Source organism: Camellia sinensis, chromosome 14 (genome assembly GCF_055761805.1).
Source record: "Camellia sinensis isolate YWXY chromosome 14, ASM5576180v1, whole genome shotgun sequence".
In the NCBI taxonomy this organism is placed as follows: domain Eukaryota; kingdom Viridiplantae; phylum Streptophyta; class Magnoliopsida; order Ericales; family Theaceae; genus Camellia; species Camellia sinensis.
This window is the reverse complement of record NC_138974.1, coordinates 65567602-65584912: the sequence shown is the minus strand read 5'-3', so window position 1 is coordinate 65584912 and position 17311 is coordinate 65567602. Positions and strand designations below refer to the sequence as shown.

General features: G+C 38.2%; 1 protein-coding gene across 5 annotated transcripts in view; it reads left to right on the top strand.

Moving 5' to 3' along the window:
* The window catches only part of LOC114309300 (uncharacterized), a 39204-nt gene that overhangs the window by 18638 nt on the left and 3255 nt on the right, over window positions 1–17311 (top strand). For 2 of the 5 annotated variants that reach the window (XM_082906120.1, XM_028255017.2), the window contains one exon: window positions 5463–5589. The gene's annotated coding sequence lies outside the window, so the exon portion shown is untranslated. Of the gene's footprint in view, window positions 1–5462; window positions 7277–17311 lie in introns of those variants that run through there. The other 3 variants (XM_028255021.2, XM_028255019.2, XM_028255016.2) reach the window with 2 other exon arrangements.

The window sequence follows — 17311 nt, the reverse complement described above, 5'->3', positions numbered from 1 at the left end:
TAATTAAAAATAGCATAAAAAGGAGTTTTTGAAGGGGAAAAAAAAATAGCAACTAAAATTAGAAAAGCCATTCCAAGCATTGAAACGTAATGAATTTATTAAAGTCATTAATGAACTTACATTAAGTTCCATTAAAAAAGGCAAACACCAATAGAGGGAGCTTTTAAATACAACCACAATTTTCCCCCCCTACCCACTATATGTATCATCACTAAAGACATTTGTGTATATTGGTGTACATAGATATTTTGTGTACTTGAAAAGGAGGCCATTGACAAAATTACACATTACGAGAGAGAGAGAGAGAGAGAGAGAGAGAATAAAAGTTCATTTTGTTGCTGATGAAAAAAAAAAAGTGCGAGAGAGACGAAGGGAGAGAAATTGAGAAAACCAGAGAGGATTACCTATTGGGCATTGTTGCAAATCTGACTCAAGAGGCAACAAATTGAATTTGAAAAAGAAGAATCAAATCTTGAAATCAATGTCTTCGTAGATCGGAAGCCAATGAACTGTTGAATCAAAACTCTAGGTTTGCCTTCTTCTTGTATTTCTAAGACGCCTCTTATTTTTCCATATATATATATTTTAAAAATAAAAATTGTACCTCAGTACTCGTGGGGCTTGTGACCATTAAAGCGCAAAATGTGTGTCTGAGTCAAATGCCTTGGCCTAGATGCATACGCCTAGTTGGTGTCGAGCATAAAATTGAACTCCTTGAGGCGTTATTGCCCTGCCTAGCCCTGATGCACGCCTTTGAAAACACTGCTGTCATGCAACTGGTGGTACCTGAGTAGGCGAACCTTCAAAATGGTAGAGATGACATACTTAGATGATTTCACTTTGTTCTTTTTAATTTTGGATGGCTTTTTTTTATTTTTCTTATTATTATTATTTTTTTTCATTTTGATTCTATATGCACCCGTTACATTACCTTTATTGAATATATTTTGCTTATTAAAAGATGCAACAAGGGTTAATCTGTGATTGTGAAATCATTAGTAATCCACCATGGACGCTAGATGGTCCCTCAAAAGGTCATTAATCATTGGTGTTATCCTTATTCAATATCAATAATTAGAGAGTTCACTGTATTAATAATATTCATCATGGATAATTGTGGGGTATACCAGTGTTATCAGAGGCGTGAGTAAGCGCTTGCCTAAGCGCTAAGCGAGGCGAGGCGACGATGTAGCGCTTCAGACTCACTGAGGCAAGGCGAAATGGTGAGGCGAAGTCGAAGTGCATGAGGCGAGGCTTAGGCGACGAAGCGAGAGGCAATTCGAAGCGACGCTTCATTAATTTCGGTCTGATTTCAGTTCGACAGATCTGGGCCTTTCATTTGGATGACTTTTGTGCTAATTGTGGACATGCGATGCACTTTATGATTGCTTTCTTCTTCATATGTCGACTTCCTCTCAGTCGAAACCCTAAGTCGATTTCCTCTCAGTCGACATTTGCTTCAAACGACTGACTGACTACCTGCGGCTGCTTCTTCCTTCTTCGGACAAAGGTGAGTACCTTCCTTTCTTCTCCTCCTACTGCTGCGTCTTCGTCTTCTTTTCTTCTTCTTCCTTTCGTCTCTTCTTCCTTTCTTCATCTTTTTTTTTTTTCACTCTGATCTGAAAAATTATACTATGTAGGCAGACCTTTTATTTTTTTTTTATTTTTTAATTAATTAATTAATTTATTTTTTTTTTAATTTTTTTTTTACTTTGTTGCTTTGAAAAATTGTACTCTGTATACTCTCTTCTTCCTCTCTCTCTCTCTCTCTCTCCTGGTTCTGTTAATTATTTTGTTTACTCTACTCTGTTAATTTTTTTCTCTCTTTGTCTTCTTTCTTTTTTTTTAATTATTTTTTTGTGTTATTTTACAATTATTTTTCTGTGTTAATTATATAATTATTTTGCTGAAAAAATTTCAATTAATTTTGCTGAAAAATTTCAATTATTTACTGAAAAATTTTCTATTATTTTGTTGAAGAATTTCAATTATTTAATGAAAAAATTTCAATTAATTTTGCTGAAATTTTTTAATTATTTTGCTGAAAATTTTCAATTATTTAATGAAAAAATTTCAATTGCTTGGTTGGTTAGAATTAATGAAAAAAATTTCAATTATTTAGAACCTTTGGATTGTTGGATTGTATTTGTCTTTGTTGGATATTTTCTGTTGTTTATGGATATTTAGTATTTGGAATGATAAATGCATGATGGTTCTTGAAAATATTTATATTTTTGTCTATACTATTTATTTTAAAAAAATGTCGTTTGTGGTCACCTCGATTCGATGAAGCCCTCGTTTCGCCTCGCGCTTAGGCGTTAGGAGACCTTGTCCCCTTGGTTCGCTTTTCGCCTTAAAAAACATTGGGGTATACAGTCATTAATGGGGCACCATGGATACTAGATGGTTCTCCAAAGGATCATTAATTGTTGATGTTATGTAATTTTTGCCTCATAGTTGCAACCTATATATATTTTTCCTCATTCAAAGGAGTCTTATGTGTAAAAATGTGCACTTACACGAGGGTAGACCCTTAAAAATGAGTATCACCTAGATAAAAAGCAGGAAAAAAATAAAATTCGGAAATACGTCTCTAGGGCCTAAGTTTGGCTAGGGCATGGGACATGGAGAAGAATTGAACTTCTATTCTGTTCATAAGCCACTTAATTATTGTATGGTACGCACGAGCATCTATACATGTTGCTTGGATAATCCTTGTTTTCAAAGGAAGATTAAGATAATAATCAGTGTGTTTGGTTTGAATTTTTTGGATTAAGTTTTTTGAAAACTAAGTTTTTTGATTTTCGTGTTTTTTTGTTTTTAGTGAATATTTGTAAAATTTTAATTTTTTTTTTTTTAAATTTTTTTAGATGCACCTTACTTAGATGAATTTAAAAAGTAAAAAATTTGCGAAAAAATATTTAAAACAATTAATAAATACATAAAAATACAAAAAATATACTGAATTCTCGTATTTTTTTTGTATTTTTGGTATTTAGTGAATTTTTAAAAGGTTTTTTTTACAAATTTTTTACTTTTTAGGTATATTTATGTTAGGTATATCTAAAAAGTAAAAAAAAAAAACACAGAAAACAAGAAAGTAGAATTTTTTGAAAAATGTTTTTGAAAAACTGTAACCAAGCAAAGTGAATAATTTTGGGAATATCATATAATGAAATGAGGAAACTAATTGCAAATCAATGGAGTGAAAGTGAGAATTGTGCTCGGTGTTGAGTAAGCATGGCGGTATCATGACAACTACGCCGGGGCATGTACATTATTCTATGAAAGTTGTCCGCCCCCCTTGAAAATCCTATTCATATCAAGACTATCTATTGGAAGATTGATATGATGATATTGACAAAATTTATTGGTTAGTTGACTATTGGATGGAGCTTGTTGTTACCATCCCATGTAAAGCATTGCTATTCAGGGAGAAAAGTGAACCAAAGCCTAAGTGTTTCGTGATGTGGTGTCGCCTGCGGGCTCTGCCCAAGATTTGCCCTACTCACGTGAAGGGGGTGCTTTGCGTGGGTCCCAGGGTTAGTTGAGGTGCGCGTAAGCTAACCTGAACACCCGGTCATTAAAAAAATACTTGAGGGTACATATCAAAGACACACAAAAAGAAACGCATCATGCTTCCAACATTCCAATATATACTAAATATTCATTAGAAAATGTAAATGATTAAAAAATTTCTTACTTTTTAAATACCAATTATAATAATCAAAATTATAGAATTTTAGTGTAGTAGCATAATATTACCAAAATTAAACAACAATAACCAACCCACAACAAAATTTTTAAAAAAACTAATCAAAAAAATTAGGGCAAAGTTTCAACAACAGAATTTAAACAACAATCTATTATTAACCAAAGATATTTCATACCCAACAATAATCAAGCCAATTTTCATTCCTAGCAATGGTTAAAAAATTGATTTACTACTCAAGATAATTTTGTTAAATAGTAGCCAACCAAAGTTAAGAAAAGATTTTGTTAACCCAAACAAAGTCTTAAAAAAAAAGAAAAGAAAAGGGAAAGATGCAACTCTGAGTTGAGATAGTAAGTGCCAATGGCCAAAGAAAAAAAAAAGAGAGAGAGACTGTTTATAAGAAGTAGATTAAGAAGAAGACTGGAAAGTAACATAGGAATTTGGCCCACCCCCAAGAATATGCCGATTCTTGTCAAAAGTAACAATTTGAGTAGGAAGCTCCCTTGTTTTTGTTGTTGAAATTAATGAATATGTTGTTTATGTTATTTTGTATTGTGGGAGGGACATGGTTGACGTCAATTGGCCTTGTCGCTGGAGATTTGGATGTGATTATGGGTTTATGCAATTTAGGTATTTGATTGTGTTTTGTTTGTTTTGCCGTCCAATAATCAACCTTTAATCAGGCTGCTCTGCAAACTTCAGAATAGTAACGAGGTATGATGTTATGTGCCAGCAGAAGAAGATGAATGAGGAAAAAACATAGAAAATTGACTGATGCGTCAGCAGCTGGGAAATCCATTGTTGACATCGACTAACCTTGCTACTGGAGATTCAGATGTGATTATGAGGGTTCTGAGGTCTTGTTTTGTGATTTTTGGATTTTGCGATCCTATAATCAGCCTTCAATTTCGTTGGTCTGCAAAGTTTAAAATAGTAATGTGGTATAATTTCGTGTGCTAGATATTAGTTACAACTCAAAAATAAATAGGCGAGATCAAATCTAAAAAAAAGCCACCGGTTCAAGCCCTTAACTTCAGCAGCTCAACTTTGCATCGCCATGTTGCTTTGCCTCAGGCCTCTTGAGGCACTGAGGATTTGTATCATCTCTCGTCTCACTTCGGTTAGGTTGGAAAATTTTCTGGGCCATATAAATACATTCCTTTTTAGTAGCAACCCATGTTTTAAAGCTGCAAGGGCCTAGCACGAAGTGGACAAGATTTTAACTTTTCCTGATGGGGAGCGATACAGGCTTTGCCTTGCCTCGCTTCTTGCCTAAGCGACTGGTAGTGAAGCATGTCTTAAGGGAGTTTATGGCCATGATGCCTGACATACTTCTTAAAGAATTCCACCTTGAAGAGTGTGAACCATGAAATTGAGCAATTGCTCAAAGTGAATCTGCCTGCTTATATGAAGCAGATAACTTATTGAAATTCTCTGGAAAAATGGATAATAGGAGTTTAGATTTAAATTGCCATTGTACATAGAATCAGAGAGGCAGTGAATTTTCAAGAATTGTGGATACTTATTGGTTGTTTTTCAAGGAATTACTACAGCATTGTGCCAACTTTTGAGTTTCGTGTCATTTCAGACCCCTAAGCATCAGCTTTGTAGCTACTCTTGAGGTTTCGTTCTGTGTATGAGTAGTTGAATAACTGCACTAGCATATGTATTGATTTTATTTTCTTTTAGATTGATGCTGTTTTGAGTGATGCAATTTTAACTATGGATGGATTTTTTGTGCTTCTAGAACTCATCTGCTGCATCTCCTTTGTTGCAAAATGTTGGGATTAGTGTTGAAGCTTCGAGGTAGGCTTTGTTTTGTTGGATGACAATCTTGGACTTCAAACAGTGCTCCTTCGTTGTATTTTAATCAGGTTTGCAATATTTTCTGTGTTGTGAGCTTTGACTTGCATCATTCGTTAACTTCAATTCCTGTTGGGTTGCAGCATTTAGTTTTTAATTATTAAGGTGCTAGATTCTTCTCACTTATCACAAAAAGGGTGCCAGATTCCACTCTTTCACTAATCTATATTATTAAATTAGCCAAACTCTCCTCATGGATGTACAGCTTGAATTAAGAACTTAGCCCTATTTTTTTCTCTTACAAGTTAAGGTAGCAGGGTACTTCAAAATAATTCTTGGATTGACCGAAAGCAAATAAATTTCATGATTTTCTGTTACTGTGGATAATCAATTGTGAGGTAAAATAATGTGAAGGGAGGATTTATCAAAATAATAATAATAATGTGAAGGGAGGTGCACGCATTGGTGCATGCTGTGTGCATGTTTAGTCATTCTACAATGCAATGTTTTTATTTATTATGGGTTTTTACGGCACAAGGATCACGTCACATGCTTATTTTGGTATTCTAGCATAGTTGAATGCAAATTTATTTTTTCATCACTAAACCTTAATATGAAAAGTGAACCTTGCTAGAATAGTTGAGACTTGCTTGGGAGCCTTCTTCCTTGAGTGGTTAATTTGCTGCTTGGTGAGATTGATATAAATGCACACATTTGTGAAAACCAGTTGAGATAAAATGAGGAAGAACTGACCAAGATGGACTCGTCGTCATGAGCGACGAAGACCATTAATTGCAGATGGTCCAGATTTAATGTTGAGAGAGGGGGGGGGGGGGGAATGAAAATTATTGTGGAATGAAATACATTTTGTTGTTTAACAAAACATAGAACATGGACAGAATGAAATGGTTAGAAAGAGAATTGAGTTGCTTCATAGAGTTTAGGAAATGATCTATTCATTTGTATAGTGATTTTTGGATGATATAAAGTTTGAGAAAATCTAGGGACGCAAAATAATCACTTAAAATTCGCAGAATAGACAGTCCCTTGTATCCCACTGCTATTCCATGGCTAGCAGGAAGCTGGAGTAGAAATTACTATATGATAAATTAGTTGAAAACTTGAAATGAATCAACGTTTTTAATAAGAAGACGACGACTTTTTGGCCTAATCATTCTCTTTGTCCTCAATGGTGTGTGATGTGCAAGAGGAATTCGGAATCAGCAGATCATTTATTCCTACATTGCCCAGTGGCCTTTGTTTTTTGGCAGCGTCTTTTTGGCCTTCGTGATGATCAGTGGGTTACTCTACGGGAGTGCATTCATATGCTTATTGTTTGAAAGGTTTGGCAACAACAACAGAGCCAAAACAATGTGGTCTTGTGTGGTTTTTGTTGTTTTTTGGTCTATCTGGTTGGAGAGAAATGCTCGAATCTTTGATGGCAAGGAGTTAGATGTCAAGGCTTTGTTGGAGAGGGCGGAGTATTTGGCGTTGTTTTGGGCATGTGTGTCTCGTCCTTTCAAAGGAGTTCCATTTTTTTTTTTTATTTCTAGGGATTGGGTTGCTGTTTGCCATCCTTAGTGCTAGGAGTTTCGTGCATTTTTTTGAACTTTTTCCTTTTTTTCCTTTCTTGTATGAGGACTTCTTGTCCTCTTTCCTCTTTTCCTATTTTTAATGTTGTTGCTCAAAAAAAAAAAAAAAAAAAAAAAAGAAAAGAAAAAGACGACTTCTTTTTTCTATAAAATAACTGTTTGAATCATGTATTGACAATGGTGATACGATAGAATCTAGGAGGTATGGATACGGATACAAGATATGGGTTTTACCATATGTGGAAGTGTAAAATATATTTTTTTATTATTGTATAATATAATTACAATGGATACAATTTTGAATTATTCTTTAATATTAATATTTATCAAAACAAAATTTTATTCTTTAAAATGAATAGTGAAAAGTCAGTCAATAAACAAGCTAGATTGGCTTTTTATTTTTTAATTAATTTCTTTTAACTGAAAATAGTTATACTGAAGTAATTGAAAAAATCTCAAAACATACACCACGGGGCTACACACTACATAGAAAGGCCAACTGGAAAACACTCATGATACTAGCATATCAAAATTAACACATCCAACTAAAAGAAAAAAATGCATGCAAACAGCTTGTTCATGTGACTTGGCCCTCTGTCTCCCTCTCCCCTTTGTATTGCCTCTCATTTGTGCATTCTTTTGTGTAACAATGCGAACTGAGTCCTTCCTATGTACATGAACGAGATTATTTTATTAATGTCTGGTTGAGGGTGCATATATTGAGGATAGATATCGATGCTTTAACCTGTTTTTTCTTCTTACTTTCTATGTACACAGCATTTTTTGTTTTTTTTTTTTAACTCTAATGGCTTATGGTAAGAATTTACTCCTGGTTGAACCATAGATTTTAAATAGGAAGCAGAAACATGGCCAAAAAAATATATGGCAAGTGGGAAGCTGGGAAATGATGATCATGAATACGAAAGAACTTTTGCAAAATGGAAACGAACATTAAAAACTTAGTGGAATCTATTTAAATACTTAAATGAATACTTTAATAGAACATATTGGATGATTTATAGAAACTTAAGAGAACTTATGAAATTACTTGTGGTTGTGGGTCACTACAAGTACACGTGAATAGAATAAGAAATGTAAATGTCATGGGCTGACACTCTTTACTAGTGTAGGACCGTGCGAGGCTTGCCTTGAATGATCACCAAGTAAGCCTCGCATGGTTTTACACTAGTGAAAGAGTGTTGGTCCATGACATTTGGTTTTAGAGCTCGGTTCAAAGTCTTTTGTGGCATTGGGAAGCCATGCCTCCAAAGAACCGATGTAACTTCTTATGGTAGAGGCTCAATTGGAAAGGTTAACTGTGCGCGACTGTCAAAAAATGTAGCCAAGCTAGTGATAGCCTGGACATGCGCTAGGCGAGCATTGTGACTGAGACCCCACGAGCTAGTGGCACTATAGCCTATAGGTGACCTTGCTTACACATATGAGCTAAAGGATGAAGCGAAATTGAGGATCTCAATATAAGATTTCTGAACGAAAACTGTATATTAGATTGATATTTGATTACAATCAGTCCTTAGATTACATAGCCCTAACTCCTAAACCCAAAAGAAAAATACAATCATGCCTCTAATAGGACTCTAATACAATCACGCCTCTAATAGGACTCTAATATGTACAACCACAATCGTGCCTAATTTGTTAGATTCACAATATATTCTCACACCGCCGCTCAAACTCAAGGTGTTTTAGCAGAAAATACTGAGAGTTTGTTAAGAAGAAACTGAAACTGATCGGTAGTGTGAGTCGTAGTGAAGAAGTCCGCAAGTTGCAAAGCCGAAGGGATGAATGGAAGCGAGATAGAAGCAGACTGCAGATGCTGGTGAACAAAGTGACAATCAATCTCAATGTGTTTCGTCCGCTCACAGAAGACAGTATTGTGGGTAATCTGAACAGCACTGCGGTTGTTACAATAGAGAGGTCGGAGAAGACTGAGAAACACCCAAATCAGACAAGAGACAACGAGTCCAAACAATCACAGCAGTGGCATGAGTTATAGCACGATACTCAGCTTTGGCAGTAGAGCGAGCAACGACTGATTGTTTTTTGCTTTTCTAAGAGATCAAGGAATCACCAAGAAACATATAGAAGCCAGACGTAGACTTGCGATTAGTAACATCACTAGCCCAATCAGAGTCAGCATAGGCCACTAAGTCCAAAGAGAAAGTAGATGACAACAGTTAGCCCTGAAAGATGGTACCCCTGAGATAGCAAAGAATGCGAACAAAAGCAGCCCAATGGGTAGAGCGAGGAGCAAAAACGAACTGACTAATCACATGAATAGCATAAGCAAGATCAGGGCGAGTGATAGTCAAATAAACTAAACAACCTACAAGCTCGCGATATAAAGTGGGATCATCCAGAGGGACACCATCAGTAGAGTTAAGCTTCACACTAAGCTCAATAGGTGTATCAGAAACCTTGGTATCAGTAAGACCAGCACGGTGAATGACTTCATTAGCATACTTAGCCTGAGACAGAAAATAGCTCTTTGGAGAAGAAGCAACCTCAATACCAAGAAAATACCGTAATGGACCCAGATCTTTCATTTCGAAGGTGCAGAAGAGATGCTATTTGACCACAAAGATAGTAAAGGAGTCAGAGCCAGTGATGATCATATCATCCACATAGAGTAAGAGAGCAAAAAAATCAGCCGATGTATATTTCAGAAATAAAGCAGAGTCGGAAGCAGAAGGATGAAACCCAAGCTCGGTAACAGCAGTCTGAAAGCGATCATACCAAGTACGAGGAGACTACTTCAGACTATACAGAGCACGCCGAAGACGACAAACCTGGCCAAAGGAACGGTGAAGGTCAGGGAGAGGACGCATGTAAACCTCCTCAGTGAGATGACCATTAAGAAAAGCATTCTTAACATCCATCTGATAAAGAGGTTAAGAACGAATAGCAACGACAGAGATTAAAGTACAGATAATAGTCATCTTGGTAACAGGCGCAAATGTCTCCTCATAATCAATACCATACTCTTGAGAGAAACCTTTGGCAACCAGACGAGCTTTGTAGCGCTTAAGAGACCCATCAGAATGAGTCTTGACTTTGTAGACCCATTTATAACCAACCAAGTTCTTACCAGCAGGCAAAGAAACCAACTCCCAAGTACTAGTTTTCTATAGAGCAGACAACTTATCCTCCATAGCTTGAACTCAATGAGGATCCTGACATGCCTTCTTGTAAGACTGAGGTTTTGAAAAAGAGTGAATAGTAGACAAAAAAGTACGATAAGAAGCAGAAAAACATGTATTAGACCAACCCAACCTGTTTGGAGGATGACGCGCTTGAGTAGGATATCGGTGTTCAGCAAGATCGGCGCCGTCAGAGGCAGAAGGAGCAGCAGCAGGGGCAAAGACAACCAGTGGAGGAGGAGCCTTGCGACGAGAATAAACTAATAACGGAGGAGGAGAAGAAGCCGAATGAGGAGAAGCAGCGAGAGGTGATGCAGGAAGAGAATATGGAACAAGCTCAAGAGGAATAGTGGAGATGTATTCATCAGACGAGACCTCAGAAGGAAATAGGTCAATGTGAACCAAATCCTCTTTGGAAACTGGAGCAGTGAGGGGGAAGCTGAAAGTAAGACAAACGTTCAAGAAAGGCAACATGACGGGAGACATAAAGGCGACGAGAGACAGGATGGTAACAGCGGTAGCCTTTCTGAGTAAGACTGTAACCCAAAAAGACACACAAGACAGACCGGGCACTGAGTTTGGTCCTATCTTTACGAGGAAGGAGGACAAAACAAGCAGATCCAAAGACACGCAAGAGGGAATAATTGGAAGGTTGGGAATACAGAACCTCATAAGGGGATCGACTGGCGAGTAAGGGAGTTGGCATGCGATTAAGGAGAAAAGCAGCGGTAAGAACTGCCTTACCTCAGAATGGTGCTGGAACAGAGGCAGAGAGAAGAAGAGATCGAGCTGTCTCAAGGAGATGGCGGTGTTTATGCTCAGCACGACCATTTTGGGCAGGGGTGTCAGTACAGAAGGTTTGGTGAATGGTGCCCAATTTGGCTAAATACTCACGGAATTCAGTTTTAAAGTATTCCCCACCTAAGTCAGACCGGAGTATTTTAATTGTGGCCCCAAACTATGTAGTGATCATAGACCGAAAGATACGATATATTTGGTAGAAGTCAGATTTATGAGCCATAAGATAAACCCAAGTATAGCGAGTACAATCATCAACAAAGGACATATAATACGCAGAACCCCTTTTAGTGAGAACATGAGAAGGTCCCTAGACATCAGTATGTATAAGGGAAAAAAGGGAAGCAGAAATAGAAGTACTATTATTAAAATGTAAAACTGTCATTTTAGCAAGTTTACTTCCTCAACACTCATTAATTTGACTAGGAGAAACTTAAGCTAACAAGCCTGACTGAGCTAAAGACCGCAAGCGATCAACAGACAAATGACCTAAGCGAGAATGCCATAAATAGAACTGACTCGACTGAGAATCTAACTTAAAAGATGAAAGTGCAACGGGGGAGGTAGACTGAGGAAGATGTAGGCTTTCCACCATATAGAGATCTCCAAATCTAAGGCCGGTCTCAATCTGCTTTTTGGATGCCCGATCCTGCACATAACGGACAGAAGAAGAAACGATAACATCAAAACCAGAAGCATCAAGCTGACTGATAGAAAACAAGCTAACAGACAGTTGAGGAACATAAAGAATAGAGGAAATAGTAACAGCAGACATAGCGGAGGGTAAAACAGACCCAATAGATAGGACAAATATACCAGTCCCATTAGCAGTATTGATAGTAATGGGAAAGGGAGGTGGGATATAGTTTTGGAGTAAGGAAAGGTGAGGAGTCATAAGATGAAAGGCACCAAAATCAAAGAGCTAGACAGAGGAAAGAATACTTGAAGAGGACCCAAGCAAACCTGAATAAAGAGAGGTAAGAGTGGAGGAAGATAGGGATGGCTGAGAGGTGGAGAGAGTTGGAATGTAAAAAGATGGAATTTATGGTTGATATTTAGGAAGAAGAAGAAAAAGAGAGGAGAGAAGAAAGAAGAGAGAAATTTTATATCTATTGAATAATCTTAGGAAACCAATTTCACATCAGTCAGTCAAATATATATACAAACCCTAACATAACAATATGATCATCGTACCCTCAACTTAAGTAAATATTAACAAAAGAACAAAATAAGTGTTTTAACATTCCCCCTCAAGCTGGAGCATAGAGATCGAACATGCCCAGCTTGACGGATAAATGATGAAATGAAGGCCGAGCCAAAGGCTTGGTTAAAATATCACCCAATTGATCTTTAGAACGAACATAAGGAGTCACAAGTTGTTTGCGGAGTAAGAGATCACGAATAAAATGACAATCAACTTCGATATGTTTGGTGCGTTCATGAAACACAGGATTATTGGCAATGAAGATAACAGGCTGATTGTCACAAGACATGGTCATAGGAGTGGGAATAGAAAAGCCAAAATCTTGGAGCATGCATAAATTGACTAACCACGCCCACAACATAGGCAATATCGGGACGAGTGACAGTGAGATATATTAACTTCCTAACTAACCGACGATAACGACCAATATCGGAAAATAAGTCGCTAGTGTCACCAACAAGCTTGGCACTAGAATCCATGGGAGTATCACTGGGGCGAGTGCCTGAGAGGCCAATCTCAATAAGAAGATCAAGAACATACTTCCGTTGAGAAAGAAACAAACCCTGAGAAGAGCGGGCAACTTCAAGCTCAAGAAAATACTGAAGATGACCCAAGTCTTTGGTGTGAAATTGTTGTCGCAAATACTGCTTCAAATCAGCAATACCATTGGAGTCACTCCCTGAAATGATGATGTCATCCACATAGATAATAAGAACAATACTGCCAGTAGACGAGTGGCGAACAAAAACAGAGTGATCAAAGGTGGAACGGTGAAAGCCATAGGCAAGCACAACAGCACTGAAGTGATCAAACCAGGCACGAGGGAATTGTTTACGACCATACAAGGCCTTCCTCAATCTACAAACAAGATGGTCTTGGCCGGGAATCTTGGAGATCACCATGAAGTAAGGCATTCTTGATATCAAGTTGATATAAAGGCCAAGACTGAGTAACTTCAACAGAGAGAAGAATCCGAATAGAATTAAGACAAGCCACAGGAGAGAAGGTCTCCAAGTAATCAACACTATAAGTCTGGGTGTAGCCTTTAGCTACCAGGCGAGCCTTAAGCCGCTCAACAGTGCCATCAGGAAGGTGCTTAACAGTATAAATCCAACGACAACCCACAATAGATTTGCCAGACGGCAGAGAGGTAAGTTCCCACGTGTGATTCTAATGAAGAGCATGTATTTCCTCATCCATGGCATGCTTCTAACCAGAGATGGACATAGCCTGCTGATAGGTGCGGGGAATGGAAATACTAGACAAGCTATAAGCAAAAGAGTGAAGACTAGGAAAGAGGCGATCATAAGAAACGAAATGAGTAATAGGATGTTGAGTGCAAGTTTGTGTACCTTTGCGGAGTGCAATAGGAAGGTCATCAGATGGTAGATCAGCAGGTGGAATAGGGGCCTCAGACGAAGGAGATGAACTGGTCGAGCCATAAGACACAATGTGACGAGCTTGAGACCGTTGATAAACCTACAAAGGAGGGGATGTGGAAGGAGCATAAGAGGGAATAGTAGGAGTGAGTGAGGCTGGCTCCCCCTCACGAGAAGAGAGAAGATCAAGAGATAACTGTTGCCCAGAGGAAGAAAAGAAAATAGACTCAAAAAAGGTAACATCTGCACTGACAAAGTATCGACGGGACTCAAGATGATAACATCGATATCCTTTCTGAGTGTGAGAATAACCTAAGAACATACACTTGCGTGCTCGAGGAGATAACTTATCCAAACTAGGCACACAACCAAAAATATGAGGCGGCAGGGGAAAAGATGTGGGATATAACAGAGAATAGGGAGATATGTGTACAACACTAGAGGGCATGCGATTGAGAAGCAAACAAGCAATGAGAACTGCATCGCCCCAAAACTGTTTGGGGACATGCATATTAAACATCAGGGTGCGAGCAACATCTAACAAATGGCGGTGTTTCCGCTCTGCAACACTATTTTGAGGGGATGTATGAGAACAAGAAGCTTGGTGGATAATACCATGAGTATCACAAAAGGTAATTACAATAGATTGCACATATTCTAAGGCATTATCAGACCGAAATATCTTAATACGTTTGCCAAATTGAGTAAAGATTTCATTGTAAAACTTAGAGATGATGGAAGGCAAATCAGATCTTTGTTTCATTAAAAACAACCAAGTCATCCGAGAGTAATCATCCACAAAAATAACAAAATAAAAGAACCCATTAACAGTGGGAGTTCGTGAAGGATCCCAAATATCTGTATGGACAAGAGCAAAAGACTCAAACACATGACTAACACTACGACTAGGAAAAGAACTACGGTGATACTTCCCAAATTGATAGGCTTCACACTCAATTTGAGAAATATAACTCAAGCCCGGAACAGCTTACTTGAGCTTGGCCAAGGAGGGATGACCCAAGCGATAATGCCACTGAAGAGGAGATACACTAGCACTCAACACAGCAGATGGAGGATGAGTAGAGGTCTCAGTGTCCAAAAAGTATAAGCCATCCTTCTCATGTCCTGAACTAATCATCCTTTTGGTCTGGAGGTTCTACAAAACATATGAAGTAGGAGAAAAGGCTATCGAACAATGGAGAACTTGAGTCAATTGGCTAACAGAAAGCAAATTAAATGGAAATTTAGGAACATAAAGACTAGAAGGTAAGGAAAGGGATGTAGTGAGATGGGGTAGATCTTGACCACAGATAGGCTGAGAAGATCCATTAGCAAGTATGATCAACAGGTCTAAGAGTATCAAAAAGAGAGGAATTACGAGAGATATGGGAACTAGCACCAGAGTCTAGGAGCCAAGGCTGAGGGGACTTAGCCATACATGCAATATTGCCTGAACTAGCCATGGTAGCAGTAGAGGATGAAGGTAGATTAGGCCGGAGAGACTGGACAAGAGCAGGAAGCTCACTAATCTGAGAGTGTCTCATGAGAATTAACTAGAGAAGCATCAGAGCCAGTGGACAAGAAGGAAGACTGTGAGGATGGAACGTCCATAACCTGATGAACATGATCGGGTTTGCCATACTTTTGCCAACACCAAGGTTCAGTATGACCTTGGGAATCACAATGAGTACACTTGCGATCGCCACGTGTACGAGAACTAGGTCCACTATTACCCCTGAAACCACCACGGGAACCAGCCCTACGAGAACCCCGTGAACCAAAAGATCCCGTTGACTAGATGTGCCAAGAAAACCCCCTCAAGTAGACCCACGATCAGCACTACTCGAGATTAATGCAAAAGATGACAAGGTAGAGGACCCAGAGATGGATTATGGCTGTCCCAAAGAAGAACGTAACAGTCGAGAGTAGACATTAGCAGCAGAAGGTAAAGTCTCACTAGCACAAATCTAATCCTTGAACCCCTGCAATTTAGGATCTAAGTCAGAGAGTAAAGAAGCCATTATGAACTCCTCCTAATGTTGCTTCTGTTTGTTCACATCAGTAGTGAAGGGACGATGCTGCAATAACCGATCCCACAAGGTCTTGAGACTACTTTAATAATCGGGAAGGGACCGGCTAGACTAGCGCATAGCAAAAATTTACTCATATAGCTCATAGACCCGGGAGACATTACTCTGATTTGAAAAGGATTCAGCAAGAGAGTCCCAAATTTCTTTAGAGGTATCACAAAATTCCAAGGTAGTATCAACCTGTGGTTCCAAGCTATGCCAAATCCAACCCATAACATAGGAATCCTCACTACACCAATCATCATAAGCTCTGTCATCAGTGGCGGGAAGGAGTTCGCTAATGAAGCAAGATTTCTTCTTACCACGTAAGAAATTTTTTACAGCATGAGCCTAAGCCAAATAATTGGCACTATTCAACTTCTTGGTAGTATTAGATTTGGGCATGTCATCATCTTTACTCAACCATTGCTTTGGTCTCAATTTTAGCCATGACAGTCAATCACACAAAATACTCAACACAAGAGTATGAAGGCAGTAGAATTGTTGCAAATAGGAATTATCCACACCAATCAACACGTACAACCAAGAGTATAGCCACTGGAATTAGTTCAATCAACAAGAATTCAACACAAATCAACACTGTAAAATCAACCAGACTTTCCTAGTTAAGTTTCAGTGGGTAAAAGTTGGAAAATAACACTGTCGACTACGTATAGTAGCAGATTAAGGCCAAAATCGAAGCAAACATCAACCCAACAGTAGCAAATCAACAAAATAATGGCAAATAACACTGAAGGGATGAGTGTCGACTCCTAGAGAGAGGATTCCAGCAAGTGGATTCAACAGAAAACAGTTCCAAATCTAGATTTGTCGATTGACACCAAAAAAATTGAAAAACATGCGAAAATAGAAAACTCACATCAGGGATGTTCAAAAAATTCCACAAAAATCACCATAAATCTGAGGATTAAATTTCGAACCTAGGAGTGGAAGACCCGTTTGTACAGTGTTTACGTCACGTTGACGTCATCGTGGCTGATGACATCAGCACGTCTCAGTCACCTCCAATCAATCTCCAGAGTCTATAGAAAACTTTCTAATGAAGAGTAGATTGCTCTGATACCAAGTTAGAATGTAAAAAGATAGAATTTAGGGTTGAGATTTAGGAGGAAGAAGAAGAAGAAGAAGAGAAAAGAGAGAGGAGAGAAATTTTATATCTATTGAATAATCTTAGGAAACCAACTTTACATCAGTCAGTCAAATATATATATAAACCCTAACATAACAATATGACCATCGTACCCTCAACATAAGTAAATATTAACAAAATAACAAAATAAGTATTCTAACAAAGAGGATATGCTGAAGTTGTGCAACCTGAGCACTCAAAGAAGCTAAGTCAAGATCGGGAGCCAAAGTAGATGCAGTGTAAACAACAGGAGGGCGGAAAGTACATGAAGTAGGACCGCAGAACTCATTCTGGGAAGATGGAGCAAGCTGACGTCCCTTCTTGGAACAGTTATTCTTCCAATGACCCCTCTGATGACAGAAAGTACACTCATCTAGCGCTAATGATCCTTTCTTGGGTTTCGCAGTGGCTTGAAGCTGATAAAGAGGTGGGGTCGATAA